This window comes from Esox lucius, chromosome 2 (assembly GCF_011004845.1).
Source record: "Esox lucius isolate fEsoLuc1 chromosome 2, fEsoLuc1.pri, whole genome shotgun sequence".
NCBI lineage: Eukaryota > Metazoa > Chordata > Actinopteri > Esociformes > Esocidae > Esox > Esox lucius.
The window spans coordinates 15,437,249-15,453,416 of NC_047570.1; the positions used below are offsets into that span (position 1 = coordinate 15,437,249).

At 38.1% G+C, this 16,168-nt stretch overlaps 1 protein-coding gene across 5 annotated transcripts in view; it reads right to left on the reverse strand.

Moving 5' to 3' along the window:
• Positions 1–4,387, reverse strand: part of tead1b (TEA domain family member 1b) — a 78,174-nt gene extending 73,787 nt beyond the window's left edge. For all 5 annotated transcript variants that reach the window (XM_013138566.4, XM_010881033.4, XM_010881042.4 and 2 more), the window contains exons 1-2: positions 4,203–4,387; positions 3,639–3,765 (exon numbers count right to left, since the gene is read on the reverse strand). The gene's annotated coding sequence lies outside the window, so the exon portion shown is untranslated. The remainder of the gene's footprint in view (positions 1–3,638; positions 3,766–4,202) is intronic.
• Between the last annotated feature and the right edge of the window lie 11,781 nt (positions 4,388–16,168).

Below are 16,168 nucleotides of genomic sequence, written 5' to 3' on the forward strand. Positions count from 1 at the left end.
AATCTCTTAATGTCAAAGGGCCTATTTACATTATGAGTATTTCATTAAAATGAACATAAGTTTTCGCAAGAAAAAAAACCTGTATAACTATTAATTGGTTGCCTAATTCTCAATTGCCATACTCTACCTTCCAAGGTAACATGCAAACTTTCCACATGAGTTAATTGCCCAATATCTGTTGTAGTCATGTGAGCAGCAGCTTCTTAAATAGGCCATCCTATGCACCGAAGTTAAACCAATTTGAAAAGTGGTTGAAAACCAGTGTAAATCAGTGAAATCTCACAACACATCAACACAATCAGATGCCTTTCTTGGGTGAAGCTCCAAAAGGAGCTCCACCCAAATTATAATAAACATAGCCAACCACACACTATGTGCACCACCACACAACACTAAATGTAAATTAACTTATATTTCTCCCTACCCAAAATCTTTGCCAAAAAGGTGTATTTTCAATTCCATTGAGACACTGGCAGATGTGGCCTTGGTTGGTCCAATGGCCTAAGCCTCCTGCACATACAGACTGCAGCATTGGATAGAATCCACCCTACTGCTCTTTTAGCAAAAACTCTGTCTTCTTTCTTTCCACACTGTCCTATCAGATGGACAAAACTATAAACTATAAAATTGCTTTGAAAAGTATGTTTTGAAATAATTATAATAGTAAAACAATTTTAAAAAATGATTTGTTTGCTTTATAAGATTGACAGATAAAGAAAATGTGGAAAGAGTAGAAGATTTTGAAGAAAGATGTATTTGTACCCATGCTGCATTGGTGCCCCGGAGGTAGTGGTAAGACCCCTGGATAACCTTAGGACACTGCTTAAGATATTTTAAATGAATCTTCTCATTTCTGATTGGAAGGCATTTAAACCTGCCCAACCATGTTATGCATTTCACGGAAAACCATTATAACAGATCAGCTAGGTCTGAGTTGATGTTATCTAAAACAATAGGCTACTTATTGTTGTTCTTCAACATGAACTAGTCACATGTTAATAACAAGTTGATGTTAGCTTTGACCATCCTCAATGCTCAGTGAACATTTAAGGGCAACTTATAGCCAGAAATTCCATGATGAGAAGAAATCACTTAAGTGCACACATTCGGTCCGCTTGCCCACAAGAACATGCTCTCACATGAACACACACACACGTTCCTAAAACAGTAGCTGACTTAACTATGAAGCATATAAAAATGCTATTGATGAGGTAAGGTAACAGATAACTTATCGAAAGCATACAAATGCCATATGGTGAATTATCAAAAGTAGCTTGTTGCTGGTATAACAATAGCTTGACCAGGACATACAGCAAGAACCAGAGTTTGACAAATGGTCATTAGCATGAAATCTCAGACCAGTAAAAGCAAGAGCAAACAGTTATATTTGCAGGTACAGAAAATGACCCAAGCAGATGTCAAAGAGTACAGGCTTGTTTGCGCACAGAAGCTCATCCGCCTTGCACACTTAAGTCCTGATAACTGCAAGACAATGGGTCTCTCTGCTCCCATAAGTAACCCAATCCACTCATTGCCCCAGCAATGCACGTTCTCTTCACATTTCACAAGTGAAAGACGACATTCTTGTAGAAAAACATTACAGCGATGGAATTTCTAAAAACTCATTTAGAGTTCATAATGTATATTAAGCAAGCGGTCTGTGTAAATAATAATCTTCCAATTAAACTTAATAAATCTTATACCAAAAAAATAATGCTAAGCTTAGGCTCAGAAAAAAGCAAGGAAAGGGGTTAGTAGGCTAAGTCAATTTTTTATTAGATGCCAAGCTCATGCATTTAACGTCATACCATTGACATCTTTAGATGCTGTATCCCTTTATATCAAGATACCAGTAGTACATCTGATATACACAACCGAACACCTCTGTAGTATTACATACATTGACATTTTTAAATAATATCCTATTTTTATGTGGTTGGAATATAACATCTAGATAATTGTAATAATTATTCTATTCACACATTACTGGGGTTGAAAATGTACAATACAACTGACATTTATCATCCCACATTAAAAAGTTTAAAAATATAAAATATTGTTTTAAGCAAAGTCAAAGTCCTATTTTTGCACTTGAAAATGCCATTCAGGCTAGTGTCCAACAGGTCCACTTGTTGCATAAGCTGAAAACAAAGCATCTATGTTTTGCTACTGATTTCCCCCTACAGCAAGCAGCTTTACTTCCCAATGTAAGGACATGTCAGAGGTTAAGCCTGATAGAAGTCAATCTGTTTATTGTTATGAACTAATAGTCTAGTTAGAGAAATCCACAGATAATACAACTGGTCTATTTGTTTCTAGAAAGGCACACTGACACATAAGACAATAACTAACTGAAAATGATGCTGTGTGTCCCCAATCACACAATAGGGGAACTTGTTTTCAGCGCTCAATTCCACTCCATAGCAATGGACTTGTTGCACAGCCACAGAAAACCCTCATGTAGTTTGGTTAATTTAGTTAGGAAGTGTCTATCATCACACTTACATATAACCAATACCTTTCATTTTCACTAACAAGCATACCAAGATATTTGAGATAATGTAAAAAAACAATACACAGATATCTTATTACATAGTAAATAAAGAGGCCAGCATAATCAAACTGAAGTGTGCATACTGCTTGCTTGACCTTGGTGATGTTAAACATAAGCCAGGGCAATAAGGGCACTGAACCTATTCCTATTCTATTTTTCAAAACTCTATATTTGCATTAAAGCAAGACAACTTGAAACAACGACATAGCCATAAAAGGTCAGTGCACAATTTCCCCAAAGAAATACATATTTTAAATACCAACAGAAGGCCTGTGAAACATTGATTATGTTATGTTTAGTATGACATGTTAACAGAAGAAAAGCACACAAATATAAGACCCTTAAACTTGATAAATAAGACTATCCTGAGATAACTAATTATAGCCCAATGTAATAGTTACACTTGTTTCTTCAGATGTGAGACAAACTTTGGAACACAAAGACTAAAAGTGGCCTTGGCTAGGCTACATAATGCTACCCCAATCCCTGTGATTAATATTCAAATTTCAGCTGAGCAGGCAACAATGCTATCTTAAAAAAGTTGGACATAGAAAACAAGACAGCGCAATGAAGCAGATAAGACATGTTAGATCACACTGCAGGAAACTTCAATATATTTAGAATCATCAAGTAAAACAGAAAGACAAAGGGAGGCAGTAGCAAATGAAGCTAAATTATAATAGTGTCAGAAAACATGAAAAACATAACATTCAAACCAAAGAGATGCTTTCCTCCACCAGCTCTCTAACTCTTAAATTATTTTAGCAATAATTTCATATTAATCCTTAAAACAACAGATTGAGTTTTGAGTTTTATTCCTTAAAAGTATTTTGCCCGGCCCCCTGTTAAACATTGTACCGACACATGGGCAATCTGTGTTAAAAATGTAGGGTGTAGGCTGATATTGAACTCTCAGAGATAATCAAAGTAATTTTCTGAAAATAGCATATATATCTTATCTACTCTCCAAAACGGATTCGTCTTGCCTTTGATCAGCTGAATCTATTCCTCATGTGGAAAATGGAATGCAAAGAATTTAATGGAATTTTAGTAAACCAGATAAAAGAACAAGACATTTACTTACAGCGACTTCGAGGGACGATAGACAAAACACACGATCAAATTTGTTGGTACAACAAGTATTTGTGCTGAATGTTTTTGCACAGCTCCGAAAATGTTCCACTGAAATATCCAACTCCCGGTTGAGCCAACTATGGAGAAGAAAACAGCAACATATTGATCCGTCATCTTGTCCAAAATTGTCTTTCATACAATAATGTAAGTCCAATTGTATCCCGAATCCTGTTCAGAGCTTTCTGAGCTTCATGCACAGAACTTACTGAAATACAATAGGGCGTATGGTAGGGCTTTAAAAAATGTAAAAAATGTCAAAGATTTTCGTGCCATGTCAGTCGAATACAACACTGAGCGGACAAAGTGAAAGCACCCTGTTGCAACAGCGACAAGAAACGGCAAGCTATAATCTCCCTGACACAATTACTTTAAAATATATTTTGTGTGAGATTAAAATATGTCCACTCATACTAAAATCATACATAACCTGTTATTTGTGATGAAAGGCGCAACTTCATCTAAACAGTGTTAGTCTGCAACCATTTTGCATATCATTAACTACATTGAAACTTACCTCAAACACCTCCGTTATTGTTATTTGTAAAAAATAAAAAAGATCGTCCCCCTTTGTTTGTCTTATGTGGGATATTATAGTTTTTGTTAACTGTGTAAAGTTATTCTTGTGTTTCTGGGCCAGCCGGGTATGTGTACGTGAATCTGCAGCGCACCGACAGAGATGCGAAGAATGCTCGGAATGAGAACAGGAATGAAATGAACGCGAAGAGCGAGTTTGCATTAGGGCGGAGCAAAGGTGTCGTCATCCCGAACAGAACAGTCAGGCTAGAGGAGGGACAAGGGACAAAAAAATAGGAAGGATGACCTCACAGGACACGTTGAACACAAATTGGAGGGAGAAAGAGGCTCTTTCTTTGTGAAGTTAGTTCTTTCTGAACCACCTATCACTACAAAGCTAAATAAAAGTAGCATACAACATGAAAGTAGAAATGAAAATATAGTTAAAGATGTATTGTGGAGTTTTGTATTATTTTAGCCAGTAGTTGTAAAAATGGTGCTCATGAGCCAAAACGGGTCCCTATTTTTGTGGGCTGTCATCTGCCTTTGTCTGCCATTCGCTAACCCAGGTACATGGACCTGTGCGCCTACCAGTCCATATCCTCTATGGTTTGGCATACAGAATACTTTTATTTTACAAATCCGTCTCTTGCCATGTTCGAAACAGTTATTACTTGATTATTACTTGTCTGCTGTCATGAACTTCTCATTGCCATTTTGTTGGGTTTCACCCGTTCCCTTCCAAAAAATTTTTTTAAAACACTCTACTGTCAATGATTTTGTACAATGTTATACAATCTGTAAAACATATTGAAGCTGAAGATATTGGAAACAAACCGCATCACCATTTTTACTCAATTTTGTTCTTTGTCAGTCACACATGAAAATAAATAAATTAAAAACATTTTTTACACTTCCACAGTTTTTTATTTACACTTCCACAGCTGGGACAGGACATTAAGCACATAGGTAAGTATAAATTGAAGGCATAACCATTGGGGTATCATATTTAGGTACAGTAGCTGCAATAAAAGGAAAGGCATCATTAACAGGCCTTATAGCATCAGAACTAGACGAAAACACAGTCTTATGTGTGACAAACCCAAGTTGTAACTGTTGGCTTGGGTATTCCTTGTTCTTGTGGGAGAACTGTGCCACCACACAATCAAGTACAAACTGGTAATGTGAGAACAAACAATCCTGAGACATGAAGCAGCCCTGTCAAAGACCATACAGTAGGTGTTGCATACAGCAAACCTTGTTTGGGCTACATGTCTGATCGTGTCTGTGCAAGCCATCTATTAGGAGGCTGTGTTTTGACACCAATTCTTTTAAAAAGAGGGATCTATGAAGATGAACGGCTGGTCTTTTGAAGACATCCATCAACATCTGTAACGCCTGTCTGTGCATGTTTAGCAGAGAGAGGGAATGAGAGAGAGTGAGAAAGAGAGGTGGGGTTTTGTCTCTTGAAATATTGAGCAAAAAGGCCAGTATTATATTTGCTGTTTTATTTTATTGAATTGTGGTTCCCTTCCATACATCCAATATCAGACAGTCTCAATTGCATCTTCTTGTTGAAGCTCTACATTGTACATCCCAAGCTGTGATTATTAACCTCCGGCTGAATGTCTGCTTTCCAAGGGCCCCTTATCTTATCAGCTTCTCTCTTCTCCGGGGTGGTGTCTGTTCCCTCAATACCAAACTATTAACCATCAAAAGGGAGTCTTATCTATGCAAATGCAGCAAGCCCTGGAGGACCAACCCCTGCTTCTCTCCAGAGCTGAGTGCAGGACATGTGACACCACCTCAACACCTGAGTACAATCACAGCAGTGATTCATTCACAGACGGGGTCATCTGTCTACAGTGTTTCACAAGCTTCTTGTTAAACATTAGCCCTGCATATCCAGGAAGCCCACTGACGGATCCCAGTGTTATGGCAAACTGTAAAATGGTTCATAGCCTTACATCAGAGCTCTTTCCCATTGCCTTATCAGACACGAGTTGCCTGGCAGATTGCGTCCAGGAAATGTGACCAAATGAAAATGCATGTGTTTGTGTGTGAGTGTGTGTGTGTTTGTGCGCATGTGCCTAGGTGGGAATGCATTTGGAGAGTACAATATAGAGCTAACATTCATGCAATGTGCTGCAGCTTCTTCCTGTGCATCGGTGGTAAAGTTAAGCACTGAGATAAAAGTTGTTCACTTTTAATATTACATGTCACAATATAAGACGAAAATGAGGCATCTGACTGTATGAAACAAAACGTTTCTATATGCCCTGAATCCATTAGTTATCAGCGGAAAAAGTTACATCTGAAATTGCTGTGCCTCTCCGCTGGCAAACAGCTAATCATTTAATCTGAGTAAATCTTCTCAAAGAAGTGCTGCATGTGGTGAGGGGAGAAGACAGTGCTCATCACTGCTGAACTGTTTTACCCAAAACAAACATCCCCACCCCCCATTCACAGAGCTTTCTAAACTCTTTTATGACTGGGTGTGGCCACAGAGCAATATGAGTGTGTGTGTGTGTGTGTGTGTGTGTGTGTGGGGGGGGGGGGGGGTCGGGATTTTTAGAGGGATGTTGGAAAGGGCAATCCATAATTCAGGAAGATAGGATCAAACAGATGTGCCTGATATCATTTTACTTAAAACTACTGATGTTTGAGCAGTTGACATCAATACTGTGTCATATTCCAATTAGCTTAAATTTGTCATGAATAATTTGGACTGTCATGTTTTGTCATGAATAATTTTTAAACTGATATCTGACATAAAATGGCAAAATTGTGTGTATACTCAAATAGCCAATTTTTCAAATTGAATTTCTCTGTTAATTACATAGGTTGTTATTCCAGATATGGATTTATTTCCTCCACAATCCCATTTGCTCATCCCAGAAGCATCCAGGGAGAGCTGCCCTGCTGCCTGACCCCTGGGCAGATAAGGGCCCACAGGTCTGGTGTGGCAGGTCTTTGAACTGAAGCCTTCTGGAGCCTTTGCTCCAGGGGATGCCTTTGGGGCTGCTGGTTTGGGAGGATAGGGAGATGGTGGGGGGTGAGGTGAACCGGCCTGGTGAGTTCACTTCAGCACTGCCCTGGTCTTTGACCTCTCCTAATCAGATAGCTCTGGGAGGCCAGGTGCAGACTATCACAGGCTGTCTGCTCTGCTGGCTCAAGAGCAACGGCTCGCTGCAAGGAGGCACACTGATTGACTTTATTAGAAGAAAAGAATGGGGTCAGCAAGGACCGGAGGACCATTCTCTCAGATGGTAAACGACCAGATTTCAATCAAACTATATAAAGCAATTGGTAGTAAAGTGCCTAAGGTGACTTTGGGCTAAAGCTTTGGTCACACTGATCTGTTGGGAACATTGGACAAATGAGAACAGGATGAATTCATCTCTGTGGTCTGTGCAAGGGCTGCTCTTTATCAATTGACATTGGAACAATGGATATTAACATATCCACTGCTCTATCAAAAGTTCAGCGTAGACTCTGTGTCCATCACAATGGATAAACATGTTCTAAATTGGGGTCAAGTCATCTCCAATGTTCTTCAATGTGAGGATCCCAGTGAGAAAGCATTGGAAATCATGACTACAGATAAAATGAATGAGCCAGTTTGCCCAGTCAGGACAGGCTGATGTCACATTAATCCACTGAAAAGGGAAATGCTGGTCTGTGGTGATTTGGGTGTGCACATTTTCTTAACATGTCTATTAATAGTCAAACAAATCAAAGATCTGTGTCTCTCAAAAAAATGGATGGACATTTCCTCCTTAGGGACATGTCACCTGAATTTGAATTGAGAAAGCATTGGAAAGAAACATATCAAATCTAAGATCCAGCCTTATAGAACACATTTTTTAAGTAAAATTACCACAAATGAAATACCATGGCAATTATTGAGCACCAGAAGGTTCAACAGTATATTGACCATACATATACGTTTATTTGAACTACAGACATTCAGGTCCAGCATGCAAACCAACCAAATATGTTAGCAGATGCCATCTTGTGGTCAATTTGAAGAAGTACTTTCTCAACAATTAAAGGAATATTTAGAAATCCACGTATGGTACTATGATATGAGGCCAGAGTAGAGCTAGAGTTTAACTTCATGACCAGTGTGAAGTATTGAACAATAATACATTGAGTGTGATGTTCTGATTTTTGCAACGCTGGGAACAAAATGTTTCTGTGACAATTCAAATTAATATCCATATGTCGTGAACATCAAAAACAATTAAAAAAAAATCTTTATTTTTAATATTTGTCAGATTGCAGAATAGTAGTGAAGACACCAAAACTATGAAATAATAAATATGGAGTCATGGAGCAAGCAAAAAGGTGTTTCATATTGTAGATTCTTCAAAAACACAATTTGCCTTGATGACAGCTTAGCACACTCTTTGCATTTTCTCAACTAACTTCAACTTCAGCCTGTGTAAAGGCTATTTGACCAAAAAGGAGTGGGATGGTGCAGCATCAGATGACCTGACCTCCACAATTACCAGACTTCAACCCAATTGAGATGATTTGGGATGAGTTGGCCCGCAGAGTGAAGGAAAACCAGCCAACATGTGCTCGGCATATGTGGGAACTCCTTCAAGAGAGTTGGAAAAGCATTTCAGGCATACCTCATTCCAAAGAAATACCATCAAAAGCCTGTGTCACTGTTCAAATAATTTTGGAATTCACTGTATATGAAGATGGGGTGATATGATGTAGTATTCTACATTAAAATACTTCAATTTTGAGGGGGTGGGTTAAATGCTGAAGCCGAATTTCATTTGGACCTTTTGCAAAGTGACAAAGTATCTCCCTTTCCTGCAGGCTGAGGACAAAGAGTTAGACTGAAAACCAAACACAGTTTTGACCTAGCAGGGCATGCAGGATGCTAGCTGGTTATGATACAGAGGGCCTGTCAGAACAACAAAAGAAATGTATCATACTGACAAAAGACATGAACACAGTGACAATAGAAAAGGGGTTTCGATCTTCCCTGTTCATTCTCGACCAGTCGGATGACTGTGTGGATCCCAGATTAATGGATTTATGATTGAGTCCAGTTGTTTATTAAATGATTTAGATATGAAAACAAGGATATAATGGAAAAGGTAAAGTTATTTTGTGATTCCAGAGGTGTCAGCTTGCTAATTTTTTTATTTATTTTTTAGCTTCAACTGAGGCCAGGTCTCATTTTGCAGCTGAGCCCTGTATTACCACAATCAAATCCAAAATGGAAATATAAAATACATTTAATAATACCTAATAATAATTAAAAATACAATGCTTGCTTTACAATACATGTTTTCTATGCACTTAATGTTAAAGTCAAACATTCCATGTTTGTGAAGCATATGGAGTATAGTAGGAAAAAGCAGTTTTACCCTATTCTAAATAATCTGTGGTGTTTCCAGGACTATCCAGTCCTAAGAGTGCGTTTCATAACTAGTGCTTTTCCAACAAACAATTTAGTCTATATCTAGAAACTGTACCTAATAATTTGACCAATACAAGTCTGATTGGGAGACTGGATTGTGTTTCAGTTAGACTGAGGAGAAGGTTATCCATATATAAAGAAAGTGTATTCAGAGTATCTGTACTGTTATACGCATGTATTGCTGCATGTGAAATAATTGTTTGTTTGAGATGTTTTATGGCCAAACCAAAGAGCAATGAGCTGCGGTGATAGGGATGTATTGGTGAGTATTGTTCGGCGGGGACTCTTAGAAGTTGGATACATTTCAGGAACCTGTCACCAATGTTAAATGTCCGTACATGGTAAATGTCCATAGGTTCATTCTACTGGGTCATTCTAAGAAAAACCATTGTATCTCTTACATCAAGAGATATACAGTAAATGGACATTAGGTAACCTTAGAAAGGACATGATGTTGAAGACACTTGATGATCAAGTCACATTTTTGAAAGTCCGAAGCAATATTAGGCAAGTCCCATGTTCCACAGCTCAGATGGAGTCAAGTCACAAGTTCCTAATTTTTGGTTTCAAGTCTTCAAGTCAATGATTAAGAAACATTTTTATATGATAGAGATTTTCATTTTTTGTTGTTGTTGATGAATTTTTGAATTAGCTTAAATGAACCAAATATTATTAAGTGTTGGTGACTTTATGTTATCAGTTGTATTTATGTATTTAGATTAAAAAATATATCCCAGTATAACCCTCCACAAATCAGACTAATCGCCAGGAAATTCCTTCAACAGAATTTTGTTTCCCATCTCCCCATTTCATTAACATTGTTTCAACAGTATTTCATACTGAAGTTAACTCACGTTAGCTAGCTAGCTACTGTATGCACAGCTCAAGTCATGAGACACAATTGGTCTGTGTTGAGGAGAAACGTCAGCCTGTATCTCCCTATGTCATGTCACACGTTCAGAAAAGTTGGGATAGGGGCATATATCTTTTAATAAATACTCTGTAAGTAAGTAAGTATTTGTGAACTGAGGAGACCAGTTGCTGTAGTTCTGAAAGTTAAATGTTTCCCATTCTTGCTTGATATAGGATTTCAGCTGCTCAACAGTTCAGGGTCTCTTTTGTCGTATTTTTCTTTACAAATGTTTTCAATAGGTAACAAGTATGTACTGCAGACAGGCCAGTTTAGCACCCAGACTCTTTTACTATGGAGCCATGCTGTTGTAATATCTGCAGACAGGCCAGTTTAGCACCCAGACTCTTTTACTATGGAGCCATGCTGTTGTAATATGTGCAGAATGTGGTTTTTCATTGTCTTGCTGAAATAAGCAAGGCCTTCCCTGAAAAATACATTGTCTGGATGGCAGCATATGTTGCTCCAAAACCTGTATATATTGTTCCACATTAATTGTGCCTTCACAGATCACCCATGCCATGTGCACTAATGCACCTCCATACCATCACAGATGCTGGCTATTGAACTGTGCGCTGTTAAGAAGCCGGATGGTCTCTCTCCTCTTTAGCCCGGAGGACGAGGCATACATTATTCTCAAAATGAATGTCAAATTTTGATTCCTCAGACCATGGGACAGTTTTCCACTTACCTCAGTCCATCTTAAATGAGCTCGGGCCAAGAGCTTGTTTATATATGGTTTCTTTGCATGGTAGTTTACACTTGCATTTGTGGATGCAGTGATGTACTGTGTTTGCAGACAATGGTTTTTGGAAGTATTCCTGAGCCCATGCAGTGAAGTATGTTTTCAATGCAGTGCCGACTGAGGGCCTGAAGATCACAGCCATCCACTATTGCTTTTCGGCCTTGTCCCTTGTGTACAAAGATTTCTCTGGATTCTCTGAATCTCTTAATTATATTATGTACTATAGATAATGTGATACCCAAAATCTTTGCAATTGTACATTGATTGACATTATTCCTGCACTATTTGCCTGCACATTCTTTCAGAGGGATGAACCCCTCCCCATCTTTACTTCTGAAAAACTTACCCTCTCTGGGATGTTCTTTTATAACCAGTCATGTTACTGACCTGCAGCCAATTAACATAATTAGTTGTGAGATGTTCCACCAGGTTTTTTTTTGTTGCATTACACAACATTTCTAGTCTTTTGTTGCCTCTATCCCAGATTTTTTTTAACACGTTGCTGGCATCAAATTCCAAGTGGGCATATCTTTTTCAAGAAACAATAACATTTCTCAGTGTCAACAGTTCGTATGTTTCCTTGTACTATTTTCTATTGAATATAGTGTTTAAATGATTTGCACATCATTGCATTCTGTATTTCTTTACATTTCACAGGGTTGTTTCTGGATTCAGGGTTGTATAATTAAAATGGATTTGAGAATGAAATTAGTATTCTGTGGAGTTACAAAGTCAAATGGATGCAAATAGACTTTCAAGACAGAATTTATTAATTCACTACAGTCAGAAGTTAGGAGCACAGCGGAGAACAGGACTTCTCCAGTTACCAAATTAGACTGAGCAATATCTGTTATTAGACATTTTATAAAAAGGGAATTCCTTTCCATCTCAGATTTGCCACACCTCCCCCTCTGTCAGAGAATATACAATTGACCCATCTACAGTATGTCACAGTTCAGGGAAGGCAGGACACGAGGCACATAGCAAGTAAACATCCTTTTAATTGTCACAACAAAAGGTGCGGCAACCCGCAAACTGCGGTACCACACAAATGGCACAAACAATGATTCACATACTAAAGAACTCAAAGGGCAACTTAAATAGGGTCCCCAATTAGAGGCAACATGGAGCAGCTGGCTCTAATTGGGGCCAACCAAAACAGCAGCGCAGAGATGCCTAGAGACACCTTTGTGGTCAGGCCCTGACTGTGGCCCCCAGGCGCATAGAGATGCCTAGAGGCCCTCAGCCAGGACCTGACAATCTAGCTGCATCTAAACCCAATATGGGAGTCATTCTTTAAATTGGTTTCTTTAAGAAATATATCATCAGAGAATAAAGACGTGCTAGAACCTTTCCTTTTATTTGGCTGATTAAATCCCTTTGCGTTCCAAGAGGTGAAAGTAAGCCTCATTTGTACCTGTCAAATAGGTGATAGCGTGTTTCAATAGAAATGTGTAATTGCATCTAAAACAGCAGAGAAATCCAGGATCACCCGTTCGGTCTACCTAGATTCATTTGTGCCTCCAAAGAGTAATTTCTTTTTTCCGCCCCAATTTGCCCTTGTATCCCTGCTTTCACCCTGCCAACCTAATGCCAGAATGAGTCATTGACTCCTCCACATCCTCAAAACTATTTCCTGGGAATCCCATGTTTCATGCAGGACTCATAATTGGTCATGCAAAATATATGCTAGTCCCTCACTTCTGCTTTTGCAAAAGTGTAGGATTTATGCAGATGAACAACAGAGTAGTTGACTGAATTAGCTCAAATGTCTAGAACCTTCATTCTTCTCAGAATCCTGACTCAAACTTAAAGGCTTTCATAATTCATGCCGTCAAGTTAGGTTTTCCAAGGGAAGATGGGCATCTATCTATTGGTTGTAGGGAGAATTTGCAATGCACTGTAATTTCTAACAAAAACAGTTTAAGCGGTTGCATGTAAAAAATTATTGAAGATCTCTCTCCCTGTTGCTCTCTGCTATAGACTTCTGATGATTACTTCATTGGTTCATTGTTTATTTTTTAATGCATCAGCAACACATACACAAACGCATTGATTTAATGACTTCTCCAGTGTGTGGTGGAACCTATTTTAAACAACACTGCCTTTATCAGGGACAACAGCTGCTTTTCCCCCTCACTGAAGTGATAGATTTTGTGGAATATGGGTAAAAATAAAGAAAACCAAAAGTTACTTTTAATTAGAATTTATGTTGTTTTTTTTTTACTGTATTTACTTCATAATTTACTTGGTGTTCAACTTGGTGTTCAACTTTGGATTTTTCAACTTCTGGTTCAATAACAAGTATCCTTGGCATTAATCTATGTGCAAATAATTAATGTGCTAATTGTGTCTCTTTTGATCTGTGCTGTCTTTGCCCATAACCTGCCATAATCTGGCATCCAGCTCATATTGTGGGGACGCCAAAATGCATTCTTTCAGGCCACCAAGGCCAGCTTAAACAAATCCTGCCTTTTTATATACAGTACTTTAGTTCAGTCTTGTTTTCTCTCTCTCTCTCACTGCTCTCTCGCTCCCTCCCTCTCTCTCTCTCTCTCTCTCTCATTGCTTTCTCGCTCACTCTCTCTCTCTCTCTCTCTCTCTCTCACTGCTCTCTCGCTCCCTCTCTGCGGGTGCAGACACTTGGCTGGTTATGCCAGTCTCCAAGCAACAGCTGAGGTTTTGATGTCTAAATGTTTGTGCACTAAATGTCTCTTTAATTCAATTCCATAATGCAGTGTTTGAAGATATGGATCAATGCCTGCTGTCTTTGATGGTCACCCCGGTACTCAGAGGCATGTAATTGTACCAATCCTGCACTGCAGAGAACAAAAAGGGCCTCATAACATGATGCTTCCAATGTGGACATGCAGATCTTTTCAATGTCGTCTCATCACAGAGAACTTTGAGCTATTTATAAATGACATCACATGAATGATAAGTGTGCAACAGCGTATTGAACCTTTGTGTACTGGAATACTGTTATACGGTAAGCATGTATCAAACCAAATCTGCCTTGGACAGCTTGCAGTACTGTAAGAAAAATAACAGACCTGGCAATTTCTTTATTCAAATAATATATCACCCTCTGCTAGAGCAATAAAAATTAAGGAATATAACAGGGGAGAGAGTGAATTAGTTAATACTTTTCCTGATTAGTAGGGGAAGTGGCGATTTAAAGAGAACAATTATACCCTACAGTTAACAACAGATTTGTCTTTGAATTTGATTACCCCACAGAAATAATATGTTCTGGAAGAGGTAACCATTATGGATTGATGAATTGAATAAGACACGTTAGTCCTAGTAAATACATTAGTAATAAAAAAATGTGTATTCTTATTTTACAACATTGTATGTAAAACAGAATAATCTTAACTGAATAAGACTTTTACATACTTCACTGTTTATTCAGCAGACGTTCCTTGCCAGTAAAACGCAGCCATTACAGTTTGTGACCGAAGGGATGTTAAGATTAAAACAGATGCAAGTGTAGATTTTATCTGAGGTTGAGGGGTTTTAAACATATTGAACAAAGGCATGTTTTAGAGCAGTGTTTCATGTCGTGCCAACCAAAAAATCTGTTTAGTGGAGCACATGGCTTTAGCAAAGAAAGAATCTCACCCTTTAGGAAAAAGTGAAAAGCAAGAGAAGGGAATGATGCGTCTCTAAAAGTGGCATTGCTGCTTTTCTGCTCATCCTTTGACCTGCTTTAATTATAGAAAATCCCAAAACTCTTACCACACAGTAATCAATATTTTCTATCTATTGTTGAAATCTGTTTGAAGAATCATGAACAGAAAAAAAAAACCGTAATGAGGGAAAATGTCGTAAACCATCTTCAGCATGAAATGTAACAAACTATCTATGGGAAAGTAGTAAAAGTAGTAGAAAATCAGCAGTATCACACACTTGTTCCCTCATAATTTAGTATTTTGTATATGTGTTTTTCTCAGCATACAGTAACAACCCTCACTTCATGGAGGCAAGAGAGGATCATGGCTATAAATCTTTTGGGGAGGCTTATTTGATATAATGAATGGAGAGAGGGAAGTAGAAGAAGGAATGGATGGGTAATTATGTTTAATGGCAGCAAACGCTTCTGTTCAAGACACCTTTCCACACAATGCTTGATTATGGGTGGTCATTTTAGCGTTCTGATGAAAACGCAGAGCTCAGTCTCTGGACTTGTCTGATAATAGCATGGCTGAAATCTGTCAGAACAATGTAGCATTGAAGTGCATTGTTACAGTCCTTCCATGAAGGCCCAAGCCTTCAGTTCTTGGTTTCAATTCCTGGCAACAGTGGTATTTGTTAAACACATCACAAAAATAATTATGGAGAAAAACAGAGGGTGAGAAGTTAGTCAGGTTAATGTATAGAAATTAGAAAGACAACAACTGATTTCACAAGAATATGAGGAAAAACATTACCTTTTTACGTAAGCACAGAACTGAACAACGAGCCTTTTCATCTTTACTCGAAGACTCAAGCTAGAGAACTCACTTTCCTTTCTTTGCTTAAATAAGTCAGTTGGTATGACACACTAAGAGCCTCTTAACTAAATGTAAGTGGCTGCGCATAAAAAAATAAAAAATTATATGTTGTAAAGCAGGAAAAAAATAAAACCTAAATTCTGTACTTGTCATGCATGATCTGCTGTACTGCCCTTCAATGTACAGAAGTTTTGTTATTCTATTGTAACCATTATATTCACATATACGTTCTTGGCAAAGTAATTCCATCAGTGCATGGTTAGTAAATTATTTCATGAATTGCTTGTAGAGAACCTCTGCTTCTTGTCAATACTACAAGCTAGGTTTACCACTTTCCATAGTTCAGCTAATTATTTACATTACATGTTTT